This window comes from Hermetia illucens, chromosome 1 (genome assembly GCF_905115235.1).
Source record: "Hermetia illucens chromosome 1, iHerIll2.2.curated.20191125, whole genome shotgun sequence".
Classification (NCBI taxonomy): Eukaryota; Metazoa; Arthropoda; class Insecta; order Diptera; family Stratiomyidae; genus Hermetia; species Hermetia illucens.
In genome coordinates this window covers 177,120,939-177,137,565 of record NC_051849.1, presented here as the reverse complement: position 1 = coordinate 177,137,565, position 16,627 = coordinate 177,120,939, and the positions used below count along the sequence as shown (strand labels likewise).

The following is a 16,627-nucleotide window of genomic DNA, read 5'->3' as shown; positions in this document are numbered from 1 at the left end:
CGGTGCCGGCCGAAGCACCACTGTGCCAAAATCAACCGCAGTTACCTTCAAGATGAACAGACAACCTTCCATGCTTCATATAAATGTAGAGTGTCTGGGACACTCGGAAAGGGAGACTATAGTTCAGGTTCGGAGTCGTGAATGTAAAGGTGAAAGTGCTCTGCTCTGAAAAATCGGACGGTGACCTGAATTCAGTCTACGCCGCCAACGAGCTCTTGGAGGAAATGAAGACCAACGGCCCGATGAGGATCAATGAACCTCCATGCAAGCCGATCAGACTAGTGGTAGCGCAGATAAGGCTGCAGCGTTCGAAATGCGAAAGACGTCGACATCGCAATTGTGCAGGAGCTATGGATTAGAGGCGACCGAAACATCAAAGGGCTCCAAAGAAAATGTTATAAGTATTTCCACAGGAGACGTTGATCAGGACAGAGCATGAGCTAGTACCCTCGCGAAGAAGAGTCTGCGCGCTTTTCCGTGTCCGCACCTGAGTTCTAGCGGCTTAATCGTGATTAAACTGAAGTAACCGGGGATAGAGAACGTGTATATTTCCTAGGCTTACATAACTCATGCCCAATCAGTTCCGCCAAAAGAACAGCAAAGAAAGCCAACCTGCTCATAGGCTGCGACACCTATTCAAGACATCCGCTTGGGGTCAGCTGGGAAATCAACGAAAGAAGTGAGTCATTCTTGGATTTAGTTATTAACACAAATTGATCGGTGTGTAACAGGGGCAGTACACCAGCCTCCTATTTTTCGGCTTGGAGAACTGTGACTGTTGGGAGGAGGTCCTTGATATCATCCTACTATAGAGATTCTTGGCGTGAAGGACTGGAGAGTTTCTGACTCTTCTCAGATCTTAGTTGGACACCTTTCAGTCTATATCTCGCTGCAGAGTTCTCCAAACCGTTCAAAGACCCTAGGAGGAGCGACTAGAGGAAGTTTGGTCAAGTTATCAAGAACAAACTTTCCCGTGCGTAAGTTGGCACGACTCTGACGACAGACGAACTGGAGTTAAAGACCCGGGCTTTGGATTAGGCATTCGATACAAGCTTTAACGTCTCGTACCCTGCTAAATGCAGCAAAGCTTAGAAAGCTGACCAGGCTGATTTTCAATGTCTACCACAGACATAAATATTGGCAACCATATAAGGACTACCTGAAGAAATACAAGTGGGCCATAAACACTAAAAAGAGGCGATCTTGGTTGGATTATTCTCGGAACATGAAAGGAATGGATCCTTTTTTGAAAAGTCGGAAGGCTCCTGGACAGAATCTTTTGGTGAAAGCCTGGAGCTGCTGGTTCAGACGAACTTTCCCGTCAACGAGGAAGACTGTGAGTCAGAGTCTTGCTTGGAGACGAAAGTGCGTACGACGGTAGGAGACTAACAAATCAATAACCACCGAGGATAAGATCGACTGGAATATAAACAGCTCCTCCGCATATAAATCTCCATGTTCACTTCTATGGCTAGGGAGGTGTAATGCTTTTGCGCACCAAGTGCCGTACTGCTGTCTCAAGTAGACTACCAGCTAAAACACCCACCTGGAGCGTCTGGGACTTTAACCCAGAACCATTTGATACAATACCTCAGTCCAAGCGTATCCAGTATAGGAGTAACGCCTCAGATACCTTGGCATCTCTCTTATTCATCTCCCTCTTTTTCGCCTTAAAAATGTCTTAAGTGTAACGTGCCACTCGGCTCCACGTATCCTCGCTCTGCAGCAGTCTCAACTATGATGTCCGGGGACGCAAGACATCTTTCCATTGAAAGGTCATGGCGATGGCACTGCCACCCTCTGCAGAAGGAAAGGTCTGGCAGGCATCATCCCCCAGGTCCTTGCAATAAATGCAGTCGGGCGACCGTGATTTTCCAATTGTGTACAGGTAAGATTGAAAATACCCATGTCCGGTGAGCACCTGGATGAGATAATAATAAACCTCACCCACAGTCGCACGTTTTTTTATGAGATGCGTGGTCCATCTACCTCTCCATTCTCCATTCCCAAGATTAGTGCCTTACGCAGAGAGTATGAGTCTTCCCTTCTCAAGCCACAGCTTTCTTATTTCCCTCGTCTTTTCTGAGGTATATAAGCCTCCGCTCGGCAGCAAGGAGAGGGATCGGAATAACTCCAGCGATCACAATTACAGCTGATTCCGAGACGGTAAGATAGGCAAACGCAACTCGCAGAGCCTCTCGTCTTTGTACTTGCAGTAGATGTTTACGATACATTTGCTTACTGACGGAGTCGGCCCAAACTTCTAAACCGTAAAGGAGGACGGATTGAACTGCATTGAACAGCAAGTGACGCGTACTGGACAAGGATCTTCAACATTGGACATCAGCTGCCAAATTGCAAACATTTTTGCCGCTGCCTTGTCTCCAGTGTTACGAATCTGCTCGAAGAAGCTCATCTCCGTGTCTATCATGATACCGTGGTATTGCACCGCCGGCTTCGCCAAGACCAAGCTTTCACCCACCTGAATAGGGAGTACTGTAGGAGAAAGTTAAATTGGAGACTGAACATAGAACTGCAGGTTAAGAAGGCCATATAAATATAGCCTTCTATACCTGCAAGAAGACCTTCACAAAGGAATGGCGAGGATGGCTCTCTGGATGTACACAGCTGTTGTACGTCCCATCTTAACGTACGGCTCTATTGTATGGTGGTAGGTTTTGTCAAAAAAATACAATAGAACGGAGTTTAATAGAATTCAAAAAACCGTGGGTGCACGTGGGGACTTCGCAGTCCTGCCCGGCAGATGGATCAATGTACTCCTGCGCCTCCTCCCATTAGACCTACATATTAAATACGTTATATGATGCAGTGCCGTCAGCCTACGTGAGACGGATGTTGGGCAGCGACATTGTAACATCCTCGGGAAATCTGGGGATTCCCCGCGGACTATGACACACACAAGCAGAACTTCATGATCATGGCAGAGTGGAAGAACGGCGGCGTGTTGCAAGGCTATGACACAGGATTCTTCTCAGACAGATCAAAGATTGACTGTAGACTCGGTGCAGGTTTCTCGGATACAAACAGTGTATCCGAGTTGTGTGGTATCCCAGGTTTCGATAGAGTATTTCAAGCGAAGGTACTGGCGATACTCCAAATCTGTCGATGTCTGGGGCATGATCTAAGCTCCAAACGTAACAAAGCCTTTCTGACCAACAACTAAGTGTCCATTAAGGCTTTGCACCCAGCGGTGACAACCTCTTGCTTGTGGGGCAATGCAGGAACGCGCTGAACAGTCTGGCTCATCAAGAGCAGAATCTACTCACACTACTTAGCAACCTGTGTCAACTCATGGAGAATGTGTTACCTACCTAACTACCGCCCTATCGTCAGAGAGCTAGCCTGGAACAATTTGTCATAATACTTCGGGCCAGCCGCCGAGCTCTCCTGCCTTTAGAAACAAACCTTCAAACAAGAAAATTCTTTTCACCAACGAGAGAGAAAAGAAGGAAGAGAACTCGAAATCCAAGGAAACCACTGCTGTCCTACCCATCCAGCGGTCGAGCTCTGTCTTCGTTGCAATGAGAAAAACCCGAGTGCATTGTATAAAATGGCTCCACCTCTCTGTGCTCTTGCTGTGTTTAAATAAAGTTGTTGGCGAATCTCATCTTACTTTCCACTAGAAAAGATTGCGTGACCGCGTCGTCAAAAACCCATTGCAACACACAATCAACACACGTAGGATGGACTCGTGCAGTGGTGTTGCGTGCTAGACGTAGGGCCCCGAATATTTGCCATTTTCCCAAACTCCAGTTCCATGCTATTTCGCTGCTGCTTTAATTTGCTCGAAAAAGTTCATCTTCGAGTCAAGAATTGGTCTAAGACACCTTACCGTTGGTTTTGACTCGATTATCGATTCGCAGATCGATATGGACGCAGGGTCGGAACTCTCTTTTTAGTCAGGATGACTATTTCAGTTTTTTCCAGTGTAAGGTTGAAACCATCAGCAGTCATCCATCCGCTTAACCGACGCATCAATATTCCACGTCTGCTTTGCTCCTGTTCGATATTGCGTTCAGCAACAAATGCCGTGATATCATCTAGATAAGCAATTAGGCGAAACTCTTCTAGCATGTCGAGTCTAAGGAGACTATCCTAAGGACCGTTCCAGATGTCCGACCCTAGGATGTCTACCGACGTGACCTCCATCCTCCTTTGACTATCTACAGAGCAGGGTGTGATTTCTCAGGTAATCTGCCAATATCCGTAAGAGATATCTCTGGAAGTGGTAAGGATCATCGTACGGAATTGAAGGCATTCTTGACATCAACTGTGCGCCTCCGTTCGATGAATCGCCTCTACGACGATGATGGCATACACTGGGCATCTTCCTGCTTTAAATCCGAACTGCCGTTTAAGGATAAGTTTCCGGCAGCTGGCATACCTCCAGCAAATTTACTTTTCGAGTACTTCTCCGGCCGTGTTGAGCAAAAGCGGTCTATTTGAGGTAAGTGTTGAATGCACCGTATCTCTGGCCGATGTAGTAGCAAAAGTTTGTATATCTGTGCCGGGATGTGTTCCAACACCTTTATAGTGAAAATTGGGTAGCTCGGCGTATCTAGCGCTGCTGTCATCCACCCGTAGGGGATGTCGAGTCAATAGTACTCATACAATATGTTCGTAGTTATTTTTCGGGTTACCAGCTCATAACCGAGTCGCCCCTCACATCGTCCATCAGGTCAGATTTGTTCATATTTATTGCTTTGCCGAGTCTCCTTTTGGCTAATCTGTACTGTTTCATTGACGTGCACGCGTCCTCCCGGTCGTTTAGAGTTGCGTCAAGCGTCGGAGTTTGTGGCACTTCTTCCCGAGTTGAGCAATTTCCGCCATCCACCACTACGTAAAAAGTTTACCGCGTCTCGAAGCTCTCCTCGGCTGGGAAGCTCTGTAAGTTGTCGTCATCAGGTTTATAACTGAATTTACTACAGTGTCAACTGGACGGCCACCTCCCCCAGAAGTGCCGTCTGGCTCGGCCCCATCTGCTCCAAGAACTTTGACAACTTTGAACTTTGGTATTCTAAACACCGAATTCAGATGAAGTCGCTCCCCACGACCTTGGGCAAAAATCCAGATGGCAAGTACTTAATATGTCGGGGTGATGAGCACTAGATCAGCTTTTGACTCCGCAGTGAACCGCGCTAGCAACTCTTGAGCAGCGAATATTAATTTGTAGGATGTGGATCATGTTAACCAACCCCAAGTTCGTAGTGTGTGCAATGCTCTCATCAGACGGACCACGATCCTTGCATCGAAGCACACTATCCTTTTCGCAGCAGGTATTCGTTTTATGACCTATCTGACGACATTTGCCATATGATGCCTCCCTGTGAGATCTCCAGCAGGTTGCAGATGTATGCCCATAATGGCTACATCTGTAACATTTGGTGGAGGCCGCCCGAATTCGTACTCTATATCTTACTGATTTTCCCGCTATTAAGGAGTTTCCTCGCGTATTGCTCGTGCAGAGATAATACCAATCCGGGCATTGGTTACCTCTGGACATTCGCGCTTGATGGCCGCTTCTACTTTGTTCATCCAGTTCAATGCCGCTATCCGGAGAAACGACACTTCCCAGATATACAAATTGTTCGACACCTTCGATATTTTCCTTTTTTTAATATAAATACGAAGAGTGCGATAATCGGTCAGATTGCAAACCTTGGTTACTCTTTGGGAAAGGTCTACGATCCCCAGGATTTCCATAAAAGTGGAAGTAGTAGTTCTGCATATCCTGCAGGAGCAACGAAAAGCAAACGCTTACGCGCAGCTTTTTTGTACTGCTGTATATATATTGCATCGAAGTCGGTGTTATTTGCTGCAGCTGCTACTTCCTTCTCTAATTCCTTTTGTCGCGATATACTCTAAGCCGAACTTCTCGTACTTTTTCTCAGCTCCTCAGCATACATGATCTGCAGACAACCAAGTATTGAAACACCCTTTGGGGACATGGCCCGAAATAAAACACTTTTGATGGCGGCCCACTGCTCGGCATTTTGACATAACATATATATTGAAATCAAAGCAATAGATTAATCTAGATAGCATTACGTGAAAGTTTGGTTCGTTGTAACAAAATTTTGTTCCTTGTAATGGAATCTAGTCATCGAAATCAACTAGAGCACTTCATTCTCTTCCTGGAAACCAAGAATGATTTATTTTCGAGGCGCTACCAAGATACATATGTTACTATAAACAAAGATAATCAAAGCAAGGCTTGGCTTCCTTTTTGTGGATTATGGATTTTCATTTATTATCAGGTATAGTTCCCTTACATCCGGTTCGGTCAAGAAACTGGATCGTGGAAGATATACCTTTCCTTCAGTTGTCAGTTCGTTTGATATCTAGCTAACCTGTGTTGTTTTGTCACAGTTCTGACTATTCGTTAAGCTCGTTTTATCTATTTTTGCTCAACATTTTTCTCGCTAGTCCTTGATTTGTCATCTAGTAGTTTTATTTGTTATTCTCCGCAAAAACAAAAAAAGCTTTTTCAGGTTTCACGTTAAACACCTCTCCGAATTCAGAATATCAAGAATCCTGGAAGTCTACATTTTTTGGTGAGTAACCAATTTCGTTATGGATGGGAATATCAAATGATCCCGTGATTCCCTTTCTAAATTTTGATTGCGGCAAGTAGGCTGAGATTTTCGGCAAACTTATTTATTATCTAAACAAACAACATTTCTTTCTTTTTGAAAATGCGAGAGTTTTAATTCTAAGGATTAAATTAACAGGAGTATACTCTGCATAATAACACAATCAGGGGACAAGAATCATTGAGCCTAGTCGATGCACAAATCGTTAACCAAAAGGACCACTATTAGGCATTATGAGATCACTGTATTCGCCGATCAGTACACCACGTAAGGTGATGAGTAGCTGGCCACAGCTGGAACATATGATCCATATGAATATCCTAGTCCTGAGTAGAGCAGTTGCGGACGTGGGACTGCAACCGCGACGGCAGCGATGAGTGCCAATACGAGGAGTACCTGGAAGTTGAAAAAATCAATTTAAATTTAAATTTTCAATGGGAGCAGATCTTGTAATAAGAAAACGTAAGACTTACAAGGCTCACAAGTTTGATCATTTTGGTTGGTTTTGTAAAGAAGCTTTGGAAAGAGTATTTGCAATTATTCTGATACAGTTCGCAAATTTTCCGTTTCTATATATACATAACTCGTAATGTCCCCTCCTGGACTTTACGCCGCTCATTAAAATTCAGAACAATACTTTTCTAAATTTATCGGATTTGTATTTAGCGCATCATCGGAAACTTTTTATTTGGATTTTATCTTTAGTTTTCAATCAGATGTCACTGTTATGGTACGTATGATAGTAAAATGGATTCAGTGAGCTAAAAGTCCAAGAAAAACTTGTGAGTCCGGTTTGCGTTTTGTTTATCTAAGTGCGTAATTATTATGCCAACTACACATCTATATACATATGTATACATACAGGCGAAAAAATTGTTCTCTAGCAGAAATCTAGGCTTCTAAATAGTTGAGTTTACACATTTTTATCCAGAATAGCTTTAAATATTCAATTAATGAATTAACAGACTGCTCTAGTTGTAGTGGACAACGCTTAGTTAAGGATCTGCAACAAAATTATTTCAAGGCCACTTTTGAAAATACATGTTGCAATACCACATAGAGAACTGTTTTATACAAAACAAAATCTTATTAAAATCGGTTTACTGTCTGTCTGTCTTTTTTTATGAATTGGAAGGTGGAAGGGTTCAAAACCTACCGCTGGCTCCTGCTATATGGTTATGTGAGACTTTTACTCACTAAAATCACCCTCCTTCGCTTACCCCGCGGGACTGCCATTTCAGTATTACGTCGCTGGGCAGGATCAGTTACAAACTGCGCCTCGTGTCGTTATTTGTTACTTTCCTCTGAAGCTTCTCCTTCCTCAGCAGATTGTGGATCGCCTTAATTAATTTTTCCACCGCGCTTCAAGATGTTTCAGAGGCTAACATATGGCCCATGTTATTATCGGGTGTTAATCACGCCCAGTGTCAATTTCCGCATCCGCTTTGTGTGCGGTGAACCACAGGCAGCTAGAAACAACATGCTCCGCATCCTCCGGAATCATCACGCATGTCGGGCAATACAGGGAGTCGTCACACCCGAAGCGGTAAAGGTATGCATGGTACCCTCCGTGTCCGTTTAGGAATTGATTTAGGTGATAACTAACCTCACCGTGCCTTCGTTTGATACATTTGGAACATCTAGAATAATCCTGTGCGTTCAGCGTCTTTTAGGTGAATCATCCCATCTGTTTGCCATTCTAAAATAGATAGTTTTATGAGTGTGTACTTGAGGTGGGGGAGAGGCAAAGCCTCTGAGCACTCAGATCACAGTGGTCCATTGTACTCGACTCCCCCGTCAAACGGAATATCCTGGATTCGTTTATGCATCGCAGTGGATGTGATGCTAGCCGCTGCAGTTGCAGCACATCAGCACCAAAATTCTGATGTCTGATGTGTCCATAGATGGAGCCCTCATATAGGAAATGTTCCGTGGATTCCGCTTCTTAATTACAAGTTTAGCACGTATCACCTTGGAGAATTCCTATTCTGAACATATGCCCAGCAAGTGAATTATGGTCAGTCAGAATGCCCACAATACTTCTGCAAGTCTTCCAGGCTTTTCGGCACGATAAACTTTGCATTATGTTTGTTTGATTCTGATAGGAAAAGTTTGGTGTGACTAGCAGCATTTAGGCTCAGCCGCCTGTTATTATGGGAAGCTTGTCCCCATTTTTTGATAGCAGCATCAGCGAATGCTATTGACACCCCAATTGCTGGCGATTTACTACCCAACGCCCTCAATGTAACTTGACAATCACTACAGATTGCGATGCGCTTGCCCTTCAACCACTCGTCAATCATCCAGATTGCCTCTCTTAGGATCGCATACACTTCAGCTTGAAAGATCGTTGTATATTGCCCCAAGGGAAAAACCCCACTTCTCGTTTTTATTCAAGAGGTAGACTCCTCCTCGGTGTAGAAGATTTCAGTATATCCGGACACGCATTCTTCTGGTTCGTCCCAGCTTTCTCTTCGTTGCAAGATAGCACCACATCTTTTACCAAACAGATGTTTGGGGATTCGAGAATCAGACGGCATTGTGAAAACTGGATTCAGTTCTCCCAATGATTCTTTTAATGCTGTGTGTTGCCCACGTCCATTGTTTCGCTATATATCTAATCGAATTATTCTATGAGCTGCTGGCATTGCAGTACTCTGAATAAACAAATCCAAAGGGCTGCAAATTGTGTAATGCATTCAGAGCTGCGCCGGATGCCGTGCTCATGGCGCTCGTGATATCCAGATACACAGTTCTTTGCAGTGTGGCGAGTTTACAGTGGAAACTCTTTTGTTTCATCTTAATCCACTACACTACGGATACAGCTAAGTGAAAATCGACCTAATGATATCAACGTATATCGAAATTACTACCTGAGGCCTAAGTCGCCAAGTCGAGGCAAAGGTTCGCCTACACAGCCCATAAGCTGTAAGAGTTCGTTTCATCTTTATCTCTACATGTTTGTTCCAAAGAAGCTTCTTGTCTAGAATAACTCCCAGATATTTCACTTCTTCGGGAGTTGAAGGATTGTACCCTTCATCTCTGGGTGGCAAGGACCATTCAGTTTTCTCCTTTTTGTAAATAATACCATTGTGGTTTTATTTGGATTTATTAAAAGTCCATGCCTGAGGTACCAACTGTCAACCAAATCAACGGCGCGTTGTGTTTTTCTACACACCATTTCCAGATTTCAACCAGCAGCCAGTACAGCCACGTCATCCGCTTAAGCTAGAACGTGTATTGGCAAATTTTGCAGTTCGCATAGTAGTGGGTTGATCAGCATACTCCACAGAAGTGGCGATAGTATACTTCCTTGAGGATAGCCTTTCGTCGCTTCCGTTGTTTAACAGCGATCAACATCCACATCAGCATACAGCAATCTCTGCGTTAGCATAGCGTAAATCCGCCTTAATCAAGTTTCGTCAACACCGTGCTCTCTGGCGGCATCACTAACCTTTTGGAAGAGCGCACAGTCAAAAGCCCCTTCAATGTCCACGAACATTCCCATCACGTACTCACCTTTCATAGTTGCATCCTCTATCTTTGAAATCAAAGAATGAAGAGCAGACTCACAGGAATTTCCACGTTGGTAAGCGTGTTGGTTTTCATTTAGTGGGTGCAATCTTAGCGCCTTCTCGCGAGTGTGATGCTCAACCAGTCTCTCCAGACATTTAAGCCGAGATGATGTTAAACTGATTTGTCTTAAGTTCTTTGGATCTTTACCAGGCTTGGGTATGAAGACTACCTTCACCTTCTGCCAAGAGGAAGGCAAGTAGCCCAGAGTAGGACATCCTCGAAAAATATTTCTTAGAAGGTGCTCTAAGGGCTCTATACCCTCCTTTAACATCGCTGGGTAGAAGTCAGGTGTTCAGTGTTCAAATGATAGTATAGCAGCTCTCGTTTTTTCATTGGCAACAACCGCTGTTGCAGTGTCCCAATTCCCCTTGCAACACCTTCGTGTTAAAGGGTTTGCGGAAACCGCAAATTCTCTTCTTCCCACTTTTGAGACTGTTCTCCCGGGTGGTGTACTTCCGAGAGAGTCTGTATAGACTTTCCTTTTAAGTTCGTGAAAGTAAGTAGGACATTGTTGGCGCAACAACCCAATTGGATCAAAGTGCTTTGAAGTGCGTTAGAGCACTTCATTCAAGACCGTAACGGTACACAACAGAATTATGGTACCCTATAGGAGGCGGCAACCTGGTCAGCATTGCGCCAAGATTATTAGCCTGATTTAACTCGGGTACTAATTTACAGCTGAGTCGACTCGTATCCGACGTCAAATCACAATAGAAATTCCACTGCAACCAGTGAGATTTGAACCGCGACCTTCCGTACGACAGCCTTGTGCTCTAACCACTCAGCTGTCCAGACACTGACAGTGTTCCTAGCAAGAACAAAGAGGAGTGGTGAGAGGACGCTTCCTTGATGAACACCGATGGAGACATGAAGCAGTTTAAGTACACCGGCCACACTTTGAATTTCACTTTTCGGATCGTGGTAGAGAAATTGAACCCAGCGGACGAGTTCTTCTGGTACTAGACATCCAGAAATGTAATGTAAAGAAGGCGAGTAACCGCGCAGCACATATTGTGTCAGTTGTTCCGCGGTTATTGGCAAACCCGGCTTAACTTATGGTTATTTGAACTATTTCACGAATATGGTTCTGAGGAATGTATCTAAAAATCTTCATGGTATGGGACGGCAACTGGATCAGACGACATTTTGAATATTCTGCTGGACTACCTTTCTTTTTCCATATTGGAATTGAGGTGCTTTCCTGCCAATCGGATACCTTCCTTAATAACTAGATTGGACAATTCACTGAGTTACAGCTCTTCGTTTTCCAGAGCTCAGACGGGGCAATGCTTGGGTGGCTTGGGTAATAATGATCGCTTTCTTTGCTTCCCGATTGGCATTCTTGTAAACTTGCTGATTGGTCAGCGTTTTATTGTCGACAAACTTGTGGTAGTGACGTTTCTCTCTTTCTTATCACGGACTTTCATTTAAACATCTTCATTCCAAAACCTAGTATCTCGGTTGATGAACCGCTTATCTGGCTTGGTGGTGCGGAGAGTGGCATAGGCTGCTTTATGGATCGTGTCTTTAACTTGATTCCATTACTTCTCCTACATTCGTAATGATTTTTTTGGGCAGGGAGGTGAAATGCATTTACGTGCACGGTGCCTGACTCCTGTCTCAGATAGACTACTGGTTAAAACACCCCCTGGAGCATCTAGGAGTCTGGCCAGTTCGACATATATACTTGACATCTTGGCCTAAAGTATAACGTTTCACTCGGTTCCACGTGTCTTCGTTCCGCAGTATGGTCCTCACTTACAGTCAACCTCATCGCTGCTTTCAATTGAACCACGGCTTACACCTCTTTTATACGCGGTCCGCCTACCTCTCGATTCTTTTTCATAAGTACGAGCTCTCTCCTCTTGAAGCGATAACTTTCCTTATTTCCCTCGCCTTTCCTAAGGTATGTAAGCGTTCGCTCAGTAACATGGACATCATCATTACAGCTAGGCTCCGAGACAGTTACGATAGGCAGACGCACCTCGCAGAGTCCTTTGTGCCTTTGTGCTTGCGTTAGGCGCTACGGTACATTTCCTTACTGAGAGCAGTCAGCCCATATTTCGGAAAGAGGATGGTCTAATCCGCGTTCATTTGCAAGCAATACCAGTTGGACATCAGTCGGCAAATCGTAAACATTCTAGCCGCAGTCTTATCTGGCATGTTTGCTCTTCGTCTTCGTGTGTATCATGATGACGAGATATTTCGCCGGGGGCGTTCACAAAATTATGGTTCCACCGAGGGGAATACTCTGTGGGAACCGTCTCCTTGGTCAGCGCAACGACTTCGCTTTTCTCCAGAGTTAGATTCATCTGCTTCCTCGCTGCATCATCATTCCCAGTGTGCGCTGAGCTTGCTCAACTGTGCGTGCGGTAACCAGTGTCGTAATAGCTAGTCCAGTTAATGTTCTACATTATTTATTTTGCTAGAGGGAATCGTATCTAAATTTCATGAAAAGCTTCAGGCTATCGCTTTTCGATAAACCTATCCAGAAGTTAGACAATCACTAATAGTAAACATCTTTTTCTTTTTGAAATGCGAGAGTTATATTTCTATCTAATCAACAGGGGTATACTCTGCATCATAAGACATCCATAAGACAAGAATCATTGAGCCTAGTCGATGCACAAGTCGTTGACCATAAGAACCACTATTAAGGATTATGAGACACTATATTCGCCGGTCAGTATACTACATAAGGTGACGAGTAGGTGGCCACAGCTGGAACATATGATCCATATGAGTATCCTGAATAGAGAAGTTGTGGACGTGGGACTGCAACCGCGACGGCAGCGATGAGTGCCAAAACGAGCAGAACCTGGAAGTTGACAAATAAATTTATTTTTAATAAATCATTTTAATTTTCAATGGAAGCAGATCTTGTAATGTACTTACGAGGCTTACAAGCTTGATCATTTTGGTTGGTTTTGTAAAGAAACTTTAGAAGGAGTAGTTGGGGTTGTTCTAATGCAGTTCGTAAATTGTCCGTTTCTTTATATACCTTGCAATATCCCCTCTTGGACTTTACGCCGTTCATTAAAATTCAGAACAATGCTTTTCTAAATTTATTGGATTCGTATTTAGCGCATCATTGGGAATTTTTTATTTCAGTTTTATCTTTAATCTTCATTCAGATGTCACTATTATGGTAGCAAAGTGCATTCTTTGAGCCAAACGACCAAGGGTAACTTGTGAGTCCGGTTTGTATTTTACTCGTCTAAGTGCATATTTATTGTGCCAATTATATGTAAATAGAAAACAAATTTTGTTTTCTAGGAGGAATCTAAACTTTAAACTCAAAATGGTTCAGTCCACTTTTATCCGATATCTCGAAAACACTTTATGCCATGGAACAGTAAAAAAGTAGTGAATATTAGCCTTGTCAGATATTATTTTTTTAGAGTAAGATTTGGGTATAACTCTTTATATATATAAATTATTGAACTGGCAAACGATCCGGTTGTATTAGTGGGTAACGTCTAGTTTTGGGTCGTCTTTCTAAGAAGACACCTTTATTCCAAGTTCATTTCTAAAATTAGGTCACTGGAGTGCTAGTACCATCTTCGGTGAGTATTTCTCAAGGAATTTATTAACTAAGTTGATATATGCCAAAAGCTCATGAAAGTGCTACAATGCTCTATGGTGAACTTCCTTTATCCCTCAACTTTCTACATCTTGAAAATGGCGACAATTTTAAATCAGCAATTCAATTTCAATGTGATATATAATATTTTTGCTTCTGCTGCAGTAGTAGCGTGAATAATTTTACAAGAAAAATCACAGTTCACGGTTAAGAAGTCAGTACTGAAATTTCATTAGCTTAGGATGCAAGAGTGGATCACTAAGCTGTTGTGTAGAAGGTCCACGAATACATGCTGTTTTCCACAGTGCTAAATCGGAATGATGAAGGAAATCTAGGGTGGACCTATTTATAATTTTCGCCTGTGAAATCAGGTGGATAGAGACTTGATCCGTTATTGAATCGTCACTGAGAGTTGCCCTCAATCTCGTCATTATGAGATTCGTATTTTCGAATTTGTTTCTTCATAGCTTTAAAATATCACAAATATCTATTGACTTGGTCTTTATTGAAGGGGAATTCTCTATGGACTTATGAATCTCCCTATTGTCTTTCACGTCTAATTTCCTTGCATTACTATATTACGTACCCTGCTGAGGCGATATTCTTCGCTATCTTCGATCTGAAATCTGTCAATTTTTTTTTTCCACCAACATCCCCTTCGACGAATACCTACATTGTCGTGGCGAGGAAGTCCAATAAGCAGGATCCTCCAGGAAACCAGAGATGAAACCTGAAGCAAAGTCGTAATCAAATCCTCAAGACAAGGTATGCCTACCACGCCGAGGACTAAATGGTCCCAGGAGTTAAGATGTGGCCGTGAAGGATGAACTCTGGGTATCAAGTGACCCCAGTTTCATCTAGCCTTCTCTTGGCAAAAAAGGACTCTGCGAAGATCAACTTATTTTCCTCGGCCATGGCAACCAACTTTGAAAAAATTAAAAACCAAAGCATTTGAGGATCCAACTCTGAGCGAAGAGACAACCGGAGTTCATCGATCCAGATACTTAGTTCAGACTCAGATTCTTCACGTATGCAGACGGGAACCAGCCCTGTTGGGGCCCAATCCTTAATGGACGAGCCGAGTAATCCCCTTTTATCAGCATTCCTGATCCCGGGCTCCGACTGGCGCCACGTACTGAGGCTATAGTCTTGCTTACGGGTAAGCATCCGTATTTGGGCAGCAAAAAGCCTCAGGGCAAAACACGAAACCCCCGGCTTGAAAAGATCGCCCGTGTCATTTGTGACAAAGGGCAAAACAAAGCAGCAGCGGTCTTCTTTATTATTTCAACTTATTGGCTCAAATGACAGCGAAGAGGGCTCGGCCAGCAATGGACAAGTCTTCATTTGCAGTCAAAGCTAATGCAGCTTATGGGTGGGCCTTGTATGACGTCACCAAACCATTTGATTGCGATACCGAGCAGTGTGAGAAGCTTAGGAGAAAACTCCTCTTAGCTGTAAGGACTGTATCCTAGGAAAGGATTATACTACGCTTTAAGTCGGTAGGTGTATATGGTAAAATGTTACGGATAAACTTTGCCGACGAAAGTACGAACGAGTGGTTCAGACAGTATTACTCCCCTTCAACGATGCGTGACCCTAATGAGGGTTTCGAGATGCCATCGTTTGAAAAGTGTTTCCTTCTGCTTACAGAAGAAAAGTGTAATGGTGTCCATAATAACCTCAACACCTCCACCTGGATGTTGTTAGGCAACAAAGCAGGGGGAAGAGCCAATAAACCGGGAAATTTCCTCACTATCGGGGTTCTTCAACAGGATATTAAGAAGATTTTGGAACAAACGATCTGCCGGCTCTACTACGGGCTTGGAGCCGTCACATTACAAGTGTCGACTTCTAAAAGTATCAAAGGGCACGTGCAGCCCCCGGCATCTTCATCTGATTCGTAGATGAGGTGCCATACCGTACAAATACATTTTCAACCTTGTAAAGCGGCGATTGCACTTATCAGTTGGTGGATCAATAGATGTAGGTGATGTATATACCTCATATATGAAGCATGGATTGTTGGTGGAGAAATTAGGGGGTTAAACTTCCGAAATGCTGACTTGCCAATGAAAGTGATGGACTCCGCGCCAGAATGGTTTCAAAAGACCTCCAAGCTATCCTGGTTAACGATCTGTGTGATGGAGACGCCACAAAGATTAAAGAGATTATAAACAGTTAAGAGGGGGACAATGAGATTCTATGGTACTCTGCCTATTTCCCTTACGACGGAGGCAAAGTTTCCAGTGGAACGAACATCAGAGGTAACCAATACGATAGAAACAAAGGCATCTGAATAATAGCAAGATGTGCTCTTAAAGTCCGTCATATATGCTGGGGAAATTCCAACATAAGGTCGAAAGGATCGAAACTGCTAGAGTATCTGGTAGAAACCGAATTGCAAATCCTCATTTTTGATAATGAACCCACTTTCTTCCACGTGGTCAGGTAAAAGGTCATCGAGATCACGGTGGCATCCCCTGACAGTGCGGCTCTTGTCAGAGAATGAAGACTATCGATTGATTTCGTAATGGGCATGGATTCACCTCTACTCACTCCATTTCGGAATTCACGTAAGACGGATTGGCAGTCGTTCAAAATAGAACTGAGAATCATCGCTTAACTCGGATTTGGCGAAACAGAGGAAAATGGCAAGGGTAGTCCTCAACCAAGCTCTAATGTCTGTTTCAGCCGCTAGCTGGAATCAGTACGAAGAGGTTCAGAAAGCCTTGAAAAAGAGCATAAAATTGGCTAAATGATTATCATGAAGGTGCTTTGCAAAGAGATCAACTCTCTTGAGGCATTGAGGCAACTTCAAAGTTGAAGTGGATCCCTGTCAAACAACCTAGCTGGA

The 16,627-nt window shown here is 43.6% G+C and overlaps 1 long non-coding RNA gene across 1 annotated transcript; it reads right to left on the bottom strand.

Annotated features, from left to right (window-relative positions):
- Positions 1-6,662: 6,662 nt before the first annotated feature.
- On the bottom strand, positions 6,663-7,244 carry LOC119661068. Its single transcript, XR_005250517.1, has 2 exons — positions 7,088-7,244; positions 6,663-7,010 (listed from the first exon to the last, which is right to left on the bottom strand). It is a non-coding gene; the product is annotated as an uncharacterized LOC119661068 (long non-coding RNA).
- Positions 7,245-16,627: the final 9,383 nt, after the last annotated feature.